The sequence below is a fragment of the Saccopteryx leptura genome, chromosome 7 (assembly GCF_036850995.1).
Source record: "Saccopteryx leptura isolate mSacLep1 chromosome 7, mSacLep1_pri_phased_curated, whole genome shotgun sequence".
NCBI classification, from domain to species: Eukaryota; Metazoa; Chordata; class Mammalia; order Chiroptera; family Emballonuridae; genus Saccopteryx; species Saccopteryx leptura.
The window spans coordinates 81,599,545-81,611,650 of NC_089509.1; the positions used below are offsets into that span (position 1 = coordinate 81,599,545).

The window sequence follows — 12,106 nt, forward strand, 5'->3', positions numbered from 1 at the left end:
GGCCCGCAGTCAAGGCACATATGAGAAAGCAATCAATGAACAACTAAGGTGTCACAACAAAAAACTGATGATTGATGCTTCTCATCTCTCTCCGTTCCTGTCTGTCTGTCCCTATCTCTCTCTCTCTCTGACTCTCACTCTGTCTCTGTAAAAAAATAAATAAATAAAATTGTAACTTGTCAAAATCTTTAGTAATAGAGGGAGACCTTCTGAGGCGTGTCTTCTCCTGTCCAGAACACCTCTCCCTCCCTTTCTTCAGCCCCAGGACTCAGTGGTCCTTGATAGTCAAGACAACACCACTGCACAGCTGACAGTATCTAATCGAAGCCATGGATTCTCTGACTCAGCCACACTTTTATCTCGTGAGGTCACTTCATTTTAGCAACAGTGACATAAACTTTCCAGGAAGCAGGCCGACTAGGAATATCGCTTCCAAGGGATAAAGTCAAAGGACTGGGAATAGCACCCGTTACACAGTAGGAGCTGAATATTCGTTCCAACAATCTTCAACTCCTTCCTTCCTGCCAGGTATATTTCCAACCAGATCATGAAGGAGACAGCTTTTCTTTTTCCTAGCACATTTACAACCCTGGCTTTAGAATATTGAGGGACTTGACATTACCAAAGTTAAGTAATTAAGCTCGTACTCAGCATTCCAAGCCCTCCACACCTCTACGCAGGCGTCCCCAAACTATGGCCCGTGGGCCGCATGCGGCCCCCTGAGGCCATTTATCCGGCCCCCACCGCACTTCCTTCCAGAAGGGGCACCTCTTTCATTGGTGGTCAGTGAGAGGAGCACTGTATGTGGCGGCCCTCCAACGGTCTGAGGGACAGTGAACTGGCCCCCTGTGTAAAAAGTTTGGGGACCCCTGCTAGCTTTATATATCTCCAAGATACCCTTTAAATTTTCCTTAAAGGAGTTGGGAAGGAGAGTTTTGAGCGGGTGGTAGTTCGGTACTTCTATCCACCTAATTGAGAGCAGTGTTACATACTAAACTTTGCTACACAATAATGTTGGTAAGGATGCTCTAGTAGCTCAATTATTTTAAAAAATAAATACCAAAAACCCACATTAAAAATGTCACTGAGCCTTTAGACAAATGCCACTGAGCCACTACTCTCTCTCAAATTGGGCGGCCTCAGGCATCTTTCAATGGCTTCTGACTGATTTCAGTTGAGTGATTGCCAGCAGTAGAGGTGGAACAAAAATTTTTTTAAAGATTTTATTTATTCATTTTTAGAGGAGAGTGAAAGAGAAGGGGAGAGGAGCAGGAAGCATCAACTGCCTGGACCAGGCAAGCCCAGGTTTTTGAACTGGCGACCTCAGTGTTCCAGGTTGACACTTTATTCACTGCGCCACCACAGGTCAGGTGTAAGTGAAAAAATTAAAATATCTACACCTAGAGTCTGTATTTTCTCAAAAAAAAAATACTGATACTACATAATGAGTGGCCACTCCCTTGGAAGAGCACAAGGTTCTCCAGAGCAGGACTTCTCAAACTTGATAGTGTATATGAGAATCACTGGAGATAATATCACAATGCAGATTCTGATTTTGTAAGTCCAGGGTGGGGCCTGGGATTCTACATTTTTTAAAAGTCACAGGTGATGAGAATGCCGCTGGTCCATGTTATCGTCTGGGCAGTTTTGTAAAAATGCAGATACCTGGTTCAATCCCCATTCCATTTTCCTTCCCACCCCCCTCCACCCCGTCCCAGGTTTCTAATTGAATTGGCCTGGGTTATGGCCTGTGCATGGGGATTTTAAAACTCTCTCAGGTAATATTAATAATACGCTGCCAAGTTGAAGAACCTCTAGATCCTGTTTTTAATCGGTATCCACTTGGCAAATTTATTCACTTCCACAGTTGTCCCCCCTTAACCGCTGTTTCAGTTACCCACAGTCAGCCAGGGCCTGAAAATATTAAATGAGAAATTCCAGAAATAAACAGTTCATAAGTTTTAAATTGTGAAACTTTCTGAGTAGGATGATAAAATCTCATGCTCTTTTGCCTCGTCCTGCCTGTTTGAGAATCATCCCTTCTTCCAGCATATCTGTGTGCTGTACGCTACCCACCCATTAGTCAGTTAGTAGCCTTCTGGGTTATCAGATCAGTTATTAGAGAGAAAGATAGAGAGGGGTAGAGAGAAAGGACATTCATATAGCTTTTACTAGTATATAGTGATAATTGCTCTGTTATTATTTTATTGTTCATCTCTTGCTGTGCTTCACATGTAAATTAAACTTTATCATAGGTCTGTATATATAAGAATCAACAAGTGTATATAAGGTTCAGTACTATCCACAGTTTCAGGAATCTACTGGGAGTCTTGAGGGACGGATCATTTTTGGATAAGGAGAGATTACTGTATGCATAATGTGCCACTGGCTCTGTAGGCATTTGATTTTCTGAATTAAATACCCTGCCCTTTCTTGGAAAAATCACATCTGTCTTTGAAAACCCCTTTTCAAATACTACTGAAATTTTCAAATATATAATACTTTTAAGAATTCTTCTTTACTCTAAATCCCGTGCAACTTTATTCATAACTCCTAAGGGAATGAACGCATTCTGCCCTGTACTTTTATATGTATTTAAGGTCTACCGGAAAGTTCTGTCCGTTTTTGGAATAAAACAAAATACAAATTTTTCTTACCGTCAATAAACTTTATTAAATAATGTAATTGCCATTATTATTAATGATTTCTTGCCAGCATGAGGGCAATTTGTATATCCCATTTTTGAAAAATGTTTTATCTTTTGATGCAAAAAAGTGAACCAGTGCTTTTTTTATATCTTTTCATTTTTGAATTTTTTGCCCTTCAAAAAATTTTGTAAGGACAAAAACAAGTGATAGTCGGTATTATTCCTTCACCAAACACTTTCAATAAATTTCTACATGCTTCTGTAGCATTTCTTCCTTGTTGAAATACGTAAAAATTACAGTGGCATAAATGAACTTTATCAGTAGCCATGGGTATACTATCGCTTCACACATAAGACTAACGTGAATCAACTTTGTTTTAGTTAATTTGCTACTTCAGTATGTATACATTAAGTGATAAAAATAGAGAGGCACACATGCGCCAAATAAACATGTGCTTACATGTCGAAACTTGTGATAGAAACGGACAGAACTTTCCGGTAGACCTTATATTTATTTTTACCTCTCTGTCTAGTTGATAAACTACCTAATGGCAGACATTGTCTCACCTCCTTTAGCTTTTTCTATGGTTTCCAAACCAGTACCCCACATAGTGCCCTGAGCATTCTTTCCTCATTTTTATTTTAAATAGATTTTTAATTGATTTTGAGAGAGAGAAGAAGAGAGAGAGGAAGGGAGAAGAGAGACTGAGCAATATCAACTCATAGTTGCTTCACTTAAGTTGTTCATTGATTGCTTCTTGTACATGTTTTGACTGAGGGGCTCAAGCTGAGCCAGTGACCCCTTGCTCAAACCAGCAAACTTGGACTCAAGCCAGTGACCCCTTCTTCAAACCAGTGACCTTGGGCTTCAAGTCAGCTACTTTTGGGTTCAAGCCAGCAACCTTGGGATCATGTTTATGAACCCATGCTCAAGCTGGCGACCTCGGGGTTTTGAATTTAGACCTCAGTGTTTCAGGTCACCACTCTATCCACTGAACCTCTACTGGTCAGGCTCTTTGTCCATTTTTATATTGGGTTGTTAGTAATTTTCTTGTTGATTTCTAAAAGTTTTTTATGTATTAAAACTATTGTACTTAAAAAAGATTTTTTCCCATTGATCTGAGAGAAAAAGGTAGAGTGAGAGACAGAGAGAAGCATCAACTCATTGTTTTACTTAGTTGTTCCATTTAGTTGTGTATTCATTGATTGCTTCTCTTATGGGCCCTGACTGGGGATACTCTACATGCCAGGTGATACTCTATCACTGACACAACCGGCCAGGGCAATTCCAGGAATTTAAATCATAGTTTGAAATGACCTTCCCTACTCCAAGACCATGATGAATTCTTCTCATGTTACATTCTAGCACCTTTACAGCTCTGCCTTTAACATTCAAGTCTTTGATCTTTCATACATATTTGGTATGTGATGTAAGGTGCAGACCTGATTGTTTCTGTATGCCCCTACTCTGTCAAAATACCTGTATTAAATACTTCTTAAAAAACATAACTTTGAGAGCATTGAAGAAAGGACGCAAGACTTGTATCTAGGAGACCAGTCTAGGGATATAAAAAGTCATGGGATACCAAAGCAAAGGAAAGGTTAATAAAGTTTAAATATTCAATTAGTGTAGTAAGATGTACAGCAAGTATCGTACATAGAAGCTGCTATTGCCACCACCCCTTCACAGTAGACCTGACTCATCTGTCATTGTATTTCTTAAAACATACTGTTTCAAGCAGCCACTTCCAATTAATTAAAATGGACACATTTGCCATCCCTGGTGTAGGATTTGATTTGGGAGAAGTTAGGGAGAAAGAGAAGTGGCGAGACAGGTAGATGAAAAGGAAGGTCATGTCAGAGTCTTGAATTCATAGTAAGAAATATAAAATGATGTGATTTTTTTTAAGTCAAAAACTGACTTACAGATTTGGGGATGGAGAGATAATAAAGAAAATGAATTTGGTCTTGGATTTCAAATATCAATACTGTATTTGTACTGTTTGTATTTGCTTAGCACTGGGTTAAAACTACAATGTGTTTAGAAATAAAGATTTAGTTTGGATTCACACAAAGGTAATTACTTGAGGAAAGAAACTATATATGCGAAAGCTGGAGAATGCAGTGAGGTCTGTGAAATCCCAGTATTAAAGATGACTGCCTCAGAAATTAAGGGAAAAGATGAACTCACAAATGGAGCATGTAATAATAAAGACAACAACAAAATTTGATACAGGTCTACATAAACTGAGATAAGAAGCATAAAGTGATCTTATAATAATAATTCAACATCAGCCTCCACCAGCCATTACCAACATATTATGTTCAAGTTTGGGCTTTGGAACTTTAGACATTAAAATCCTGGAAAACATTCAAAGAGAAACAAAGATAATTAAAAGGTTTGAAAAAATAGCTAATAGCTAAATAGTAGCATGAAAATATATAAATATTTGAGTTAGTCCAGAGAAAAGAAGAACAAATGGTGACTTCCTTCAAAATAGATAAAGGTACTATATAAATATAAATATATGTTTCTCTCCTGACCAAGTGGTGGCATAGTGAATAAATGTTGGCTTGGGACACTGAATACCCAGCTTCAAAGCTCCAAGGTCAGGTTAAGTGCAGGCTCAGCATCTTGAGCCCAGGGGTCGCTGGCTTGAAGCCCAAGGTCCCTGGCTTGATCAAGGAGATCACTGGCTCAGCTGAGGTCTCCCCCCAACCCCCTGCAAGGCGCATATGAGAAAGCAATCAGTGAACAACTAAAGTGCCTATGGGTTGATGCTTCTCATCTCTCTCTTTTCCTGTCCATCTGTCCCTGTCTGTCTGTCTCTCTCCTTTTCTCGGTAAAGAAAAGAAGAAAAAAAAAAAAACTATTTCTCCAGAGTTCAGAAAAAGAGAAAAAGGGGTTAAACTGTAAACTTATATGCATGAGATATGGGGCAAAACTTCCTGAGATGGAAGTTAGATATTACATTAGATTTAAATTTGATAGTTCAAGTTGTCCGCAGGTTAGAAAACTTCTGTCTGTGGATCTCTTAGGCATGGAGAACTACATAGGAAATCCTCTGCTGAGCAAGCACTCTGTACTTAAGGATACAGTTCCTGATCCCTGTCAGCAAAACTCCACCACAAACCTTGTGCCAGTTTCTGTTGTAAGATCCTCATTTTAGAAGCTCATCGCCGCCACCAGTGTCCCGTCAAGAGCCATGTATTCATTCAATAACTATTTTTGAACGATACATGTGAGACATTATTTTAGGCACACAAAACAGAAGAAAGGACTGTATCCAAAGTTTGAGTGTTGCTCTATATCAGGTTCTGAGCAATTAGCTAGCTGCTCAGCTCTAAAAGCCACCTTCTTGAAAGCTGTCTCTTGCACTTCCTGGATGCCTCCTTTATTGCCTCCCCAAATTCCTGCTGGTCTGGTATCTCAGAGATCGGTTCAAGGCACTGGAGAATGCTTGCTCCAAAAATAAGTAGAGAGTTCAAGAGTCTGGATTTAATATTTTTTAAATAGAACACTGATTGTCCATAGTTTCCATTTGTATCAAAAATCATTCAAGATGTAATTTATTCATTGGGCTTCCTCATTTCCTTTTAACTGTGCTGTCTGACACTAGTGAGTGTGACAGTATGATGCTCAGTGACAGTGCTTACTGGAGTCTTATTTTTTATTTTTATTTTTTTGTATTTTTCTGAAGCTGGAAACGGGGAGAGACAGTCAGACAGACTCCCGCATGCGCCCGACCGGGATCCACCCGGCACGCCCACCAGGGGCGAAGCTCTGCTCACCAGGGGGCGATGCTCTGCCCCTCCGGGGCGTCGCTCTGCCTCAACCAGAGCCACTCTAGCGCCTGGGGCAGAGGCCAAGGAGCCATCCCCAGCGCCCGGGCCATCTCTGCTCCAATGGAGCCTTGGCTGCGGGAGGGGAAGAGAGAGACAGAGAGGAAGGAGATGGGGGGTGGAGAAGCAAATGGGCGCTTCTCCTATGTGCCCTGGCCGGGAATCGAACCCGGGTCCCCCGCACGCCAGGCCGACGCTCTACCGCTGAGCCAACCGGCCAGGGCGAGCCTTACTTTTTGAGAGTGACTCATTTTAATTGCTCAGACAGGCAAAATTAGAATACACATCATTTAGGTAGTCTGTTTAGATAATACATGGAGATACACTATGTATTTTTAGATGCTTTGTAATGTAAAATACATGGAAAGAAGGTCAAATTTCTAAAAAGGATACATGTTTAGAAATTAGCTGAATGTTTCTTAAAGGCATATTTAGTATTAAGAATTGATTGATATTTGGATTGTGAGTTCTTTGATTTCTTAAAGACAATATGTATCGGAGTTCATTTTCTTGGTATTGAACTCAGCATTGAGGCAAAAGTCTGTTTCCGTTTTTGTGGAATTCAGCCACACTCACTGATTTAGAAGCTACCTGTAGGAGAAGTAAGTAGTCCCATAACTCCTGTTATTATTATTTCCAAATGCTTTGAAGCATTCCAATACCACTTAATATAATTCTTCAGTTAGAGGATATGCTTAAGGTGCAGGGCTGGCACGATTAGAAATGACCATTTTACTGGTAAAAGTTTCACCAATTCAGAGATGCACAAATTGGCCAGAATAAATGTGTAACTGTTAAAGTATGAAATGACCCAACGTTGAAACAAGTTTGGCTTGGAGAGATAGATGTTAACACGCAGATTTATTGTAACTGTTCAAGAACAGGCAGACCTTGATGACTTGATGATTCCCAGAACAAAAGACAAAGGGGGTGGGGAGGGATATAGAGCACCCCAAAATTAATTGTGTTTTTATAGAACAGTTACCTATTATAATGAATCCAATGACCAACTCTCCTTGCTTAAGAAAATATGCTAGATGCTATAAACCTCATTCATTAAATCTGCATAGATAGTAGAAGAAAAATCTGAGGCCGGATAGTTTTAATAATGTCCCCTACTTAGAAAACAGCAGTGCTGTGATTCAAACTTGTCTATTTGATTTAAATCTGTGCTTTCATTACAACACATTGGTTCTTACTATTGAGCCTATTATTACACTTGTTTTTCCCTTTAAGTTTTTAAAAAATATTTATTTTATTGATTTTTATAGAGAGAGGAAGGGAGAAGGAGAGACAGATAGGAACATCGATCTGCCCCTTTATATGCCCTGACCAGGGATAGAACCGGCAACCTCGATGCTTTGGGACAATGCTCTAACCCAGGGGTCCCCAAACTTTTTACACAGGGGGCCAGTTCACTGTCCCTCAGACCGTTGGAGGGCCGGACTATTAAAAAAAAACTATGAACAAATCCCTATGCACAGTGCACATATCTTATTTTAAAGTAAAAAAACAAAATGAGAACAAATACAATATTTAAAATAAAGAACAAATAAATTTATTTTTTTTATTTATTTTTTAATTTTGATTTCTTTTTTTTATTTTTCTTTTATTAATTTTTAGAGAGGAGAGAGAGTGAGTGAGAGAGAGTGAGAGAGAGAGAGAAGGGGGAGGGAGGAGCAGGAAGCATCAACTCCCATATGTGCCTTGACCAGGCAAGCCCAGGGTTTTGAACCGGCGACCTCAGCATTCCAGGTCGACGCGTTATCCACTGCGCCACCACAGGTCAGGCCAGAACAAGTAAATTTAAATCAACAAACTGACCAGTATTTCAATGGGAACTATGCTCCTCTTACCACCAATGAAAGAAGTGCCCCTTCCCAAAGTGCGGGGGGGTGGGGGGCGGCAGATAAATGGCCTCAGGGGGCTGCATGCAGCCCACGGGTCGTAGTTTGGGGACCCCTGCTCTAACCAACCAAATTATCCAGCAGAGCCCCTTTCATTTTAAGCATTCTAACATTTCCAAAAGTATTTTGGGTTAGATAGACCTACTAAAGTGAACATTTTCCATATGAAGCAGTTAGATGACAATATGAAAACTTTTACGTAGTCAGCCATACCTCCTAGGCATAGGTCAAGGTAGTTTTAATGACAGGGGGCTTAGAGAGAATTCAAGTGTTTGAAAAAAAATAATAATCATGGTGAATGTAGCAAAGGGACTTGTAAATAAAAACCAAAAGAAAGTTTAGACATCATTTATATCTCGGTTTGAGGAACAAGCAAAAATAACAATAGTTGGAGATGCCAAAGAGATAATGTCACCAAGTAGTAATTATATAAACTAAGTCTGCTAAGCTGAGAAAACATAACTGAAACAGATATAAAGGAAGCAGAGGTGAAAGTCTTGTATGTAAATGAATGATGTCACTTTAAAGCAGAATTTGAGATCCATTTAATAAAAAGTTCATTGTTTTCTGGGCTGTTCTGCCAAATGATACAAGGGCATGTATTTTCATGACATGATTAGTTTTGAGTGTACTATTCTATCAATAATATGATTTTTCCCAAGTATAAGCTGTAACATTTAAATATTAATATTTAGCTTAGGCTCATTTAGAATTGCCTTAGTGCTCTTATGAATTTTTATTATAAGAACACAATCTCTCCTGACCCGTGGTGGCGCAGTGGATAAAAGCATTGATCTGGAATACTGAGGTCGCTGGTTCGAAACCCTGGGCTTGCCTGGTCAAGGCACATAGGGGAGTTGATGCTTCCTGCTCCTCCCCCCTTCTCTCTTTCTCCTTTTCTCCCCTCTCTAAAATGAATAAATAAAAAATATTAAAAAAGAACACAATCTCCTCTTCCCTACCCCTCCAACTAGATTGTTCATGTTACATTCTTGTACAAGAAGTAAATGTATTCTTTTGGGCTCAGTGTACATTTTTTTGAACAAGAAAGGCCATATTAAACCTAATATTTACTGTGAAACAAAAAGCTAGTACTCTATACATACAGAGTCTTAAGAAGGGTAATTTTGATTTTGGCTCTATAACTAAAGTTTAAGGCCACCCATTAATGGCATGCTTTAGCTTTCAAACAGAAATTTGGCCCAGAAAAGAAAACATTTTTGGCTTATTTCCAAATTTCAAATGGGTCAGAATGGATATACTTGTATTACTTTTATTTATATTGTCTTTTTTCTGAACAACTTGCTTTTTTATCCTTTTAAAATAAAACAGCCTAAAAACATTGCAAATATACTTGTACCATTGCAAAAGTATTCCATCAAAGTAATGGTCTTTTAGTCATTTTTTAAATAAAAGGAAAACTTGAGCCTGACTTGTGGTGGCACAGTGGATAAAGTGTAGACCTGGAATCCTGAGATCGCTGGTTCAAAACCCTGGGCTTGCCTGGTCAAGGCACATACAAAAGAAGCAACTATGAGTTGATGCTTCCCGCTCCTCTCCTCCTTCTCTCTCTCTCACTCTTTCTCCTCTAAAATCAGTCAATAAAAATATCTTTAAAAAAATTAAAAAAAGCAAAACTTGAGAAGCAATACATGAACAACTAAAGTGAAGCAACTACAAGTTGATGCTTCTCATTTCTCTTCTCCCACCTTACCTCTCTCTCTCTCTGTGTCTCCAAAAAACAAACAAACAAAAAACACCAAAAAACAACCCAAAGCAAAACTTAAACTCACACACATACACACACACTCAGATATACAGATTGGGGAAATATTAGACCAAGGATTCAAAATTTAAAACAAAGATTTGCTGATAATGTCTAGTCAGGAAGAAATAAAGGAGCGGATCATTCACCAGTCAAAATCTGGCCACCCCTTCAGTTGTATCCACACATGAAGGAAGGCCCTTCGGTTCCATGTGTTCAAGATACAGATGTGGTTGCCTACTCAGGAAAAGAGAAGATAAATGTTCTACTCTTAAGCTGGCAAACTTCAACAGGCAATTTCAAAAGGTGCTGATAACGTACTTTTGAGAATAGTCACAATCTTTGCCTAGTGAGGTATTAAAGATTAAGACTTTATTGACAACTAATCAGCCAGTTATATAAGGAGTGCTTCTTCACTCTCCAGCCACATCCTGAGCCATTTATGAATGTACCTATGTGTGCAAGGCATTGGGATGAGAGATAAGCAAGAAAAATGTCAAAGATAAGGTCTTTGCCCATCCTGCACTACTCAATGGATACCAAAAATTGAAGCCAAGTCAGGGATACCAAAAATTAAAAAAAGCTCAGCAATGACAAACTTACCAAGTTTTTATGAGCAGAAAATACTGGAGAGAAGCTCTTAATTTAAACATGCATGTAAATTTTGCATTTTGAAATTTATAACTTGGTGTACCGACTTTATTTCTAAGGAATTATAATCTTTTCAGAGCTCCAAGCCTCTAATGGGACCCTGTCCTCACCTTCTTTACCTTGAAGCCATAAAAAACTCTGCTATTTTCTTCTGTTCTACACTCTTCTCTTTATTTTTCCCCTGGAGATAGCTGTTGTACAATCAGAAACCCTAAAGTTTGTCAGTCTCCTTGGGCTAGGTAGGTTGTAGGGCCAGAGGCCGCCGCCATCATGGCCATTCACATGCAGGTTCACATTAGATTCGGACAGACAGTAAAGAAACCGTGGAGCCAAAAAATGGTGGGCCATTCCTTTATTAAAGTCTTGCACAGACTGCTGAGCAACACACAGGGAAAACACTTCCCTCTTCATTCAGAGCTCCGAAAACCCTGACACATTCTCCGGTTCCACAACCAGGAGAATCTTCTCCAGTTCCTCCTAGAATCAAAGGCCCCACCAGTCTCAGCGGAGTTTGCAAAAGCTCTTCACTTCTGGTTCCCCATCTGCACCCCTTTTCCCTTCTCTGCCAACATGGCTTCCTCCTCAGCACTTTGCATTCCCTCTGCTCTCACTCTGCAAACATGGCTTCCTTCTCTCCCTCTTCTTCTTCCCTGCTCTTTTTCCTCAAAACTTTCTGGCAGGAAAACCTCTCCTCCAGCAAACATTAGCAAAACAATGGCCCTTCCCAAGCAGGAAGGTAATTTGCAATTTCACAGACCACATATACCTGGCGCTGCCCAGCCCCCAATGCAAGCTATAAGCGAGTGAACATAAAAGTCATATTTTACAAACTTATTTGACCAACAAAGGTCTCATTCTTTTTTATTTTATTATTCTTTTATTATTATTATTATTATTATTATTATTATTATTAGTGAAAGGGTGGGAGATACAGAGATAGAATCTTACATGTGCTGCAGCTGGGATCCACCTGGCAACCCCCATCTTGGGCCAATGCTCGGATCAACCAAGCTATCCTTAGTGTCTGAGGCCAAAGCTTGGACCAATAGAGTCACAGTCTGCAGGAAGAGAAAAGGGAGAGAAGGGGCAGAGAGAGGGGGAAGGAAGCAGATGATCGTTTCTCATGTGTGCCCTGACTGGGGTTCTAACCCAGGACATCTGCACACCGGGCTGACTCTATCCACTGAGCCAACTGACCAGAGCCCAGAAGGCCTTATTTTTCTTTTTTTTTTTTTTTTTTGTATTTTTCTGAAGTTGGAAACGGGGAGGCAGTCAGACAGACTCCCGCATGCG

At 39.8% G+C, this 12,106-nt stretch overlaps 1 protein-coding gene across 3 annotated transcripts in view; it reads left to right on the plus strand.

Annotated features, from left to right (window-relative positions):
• Positions 1 to 12,106, plus strand: part of SLC39A10 (solute carrier family 39 member 10) — a 191,813-nt gene that overhangs the window by 93,024 nt on the left and 86,683 nt on the right. The window lies entirely within an intron of this gene.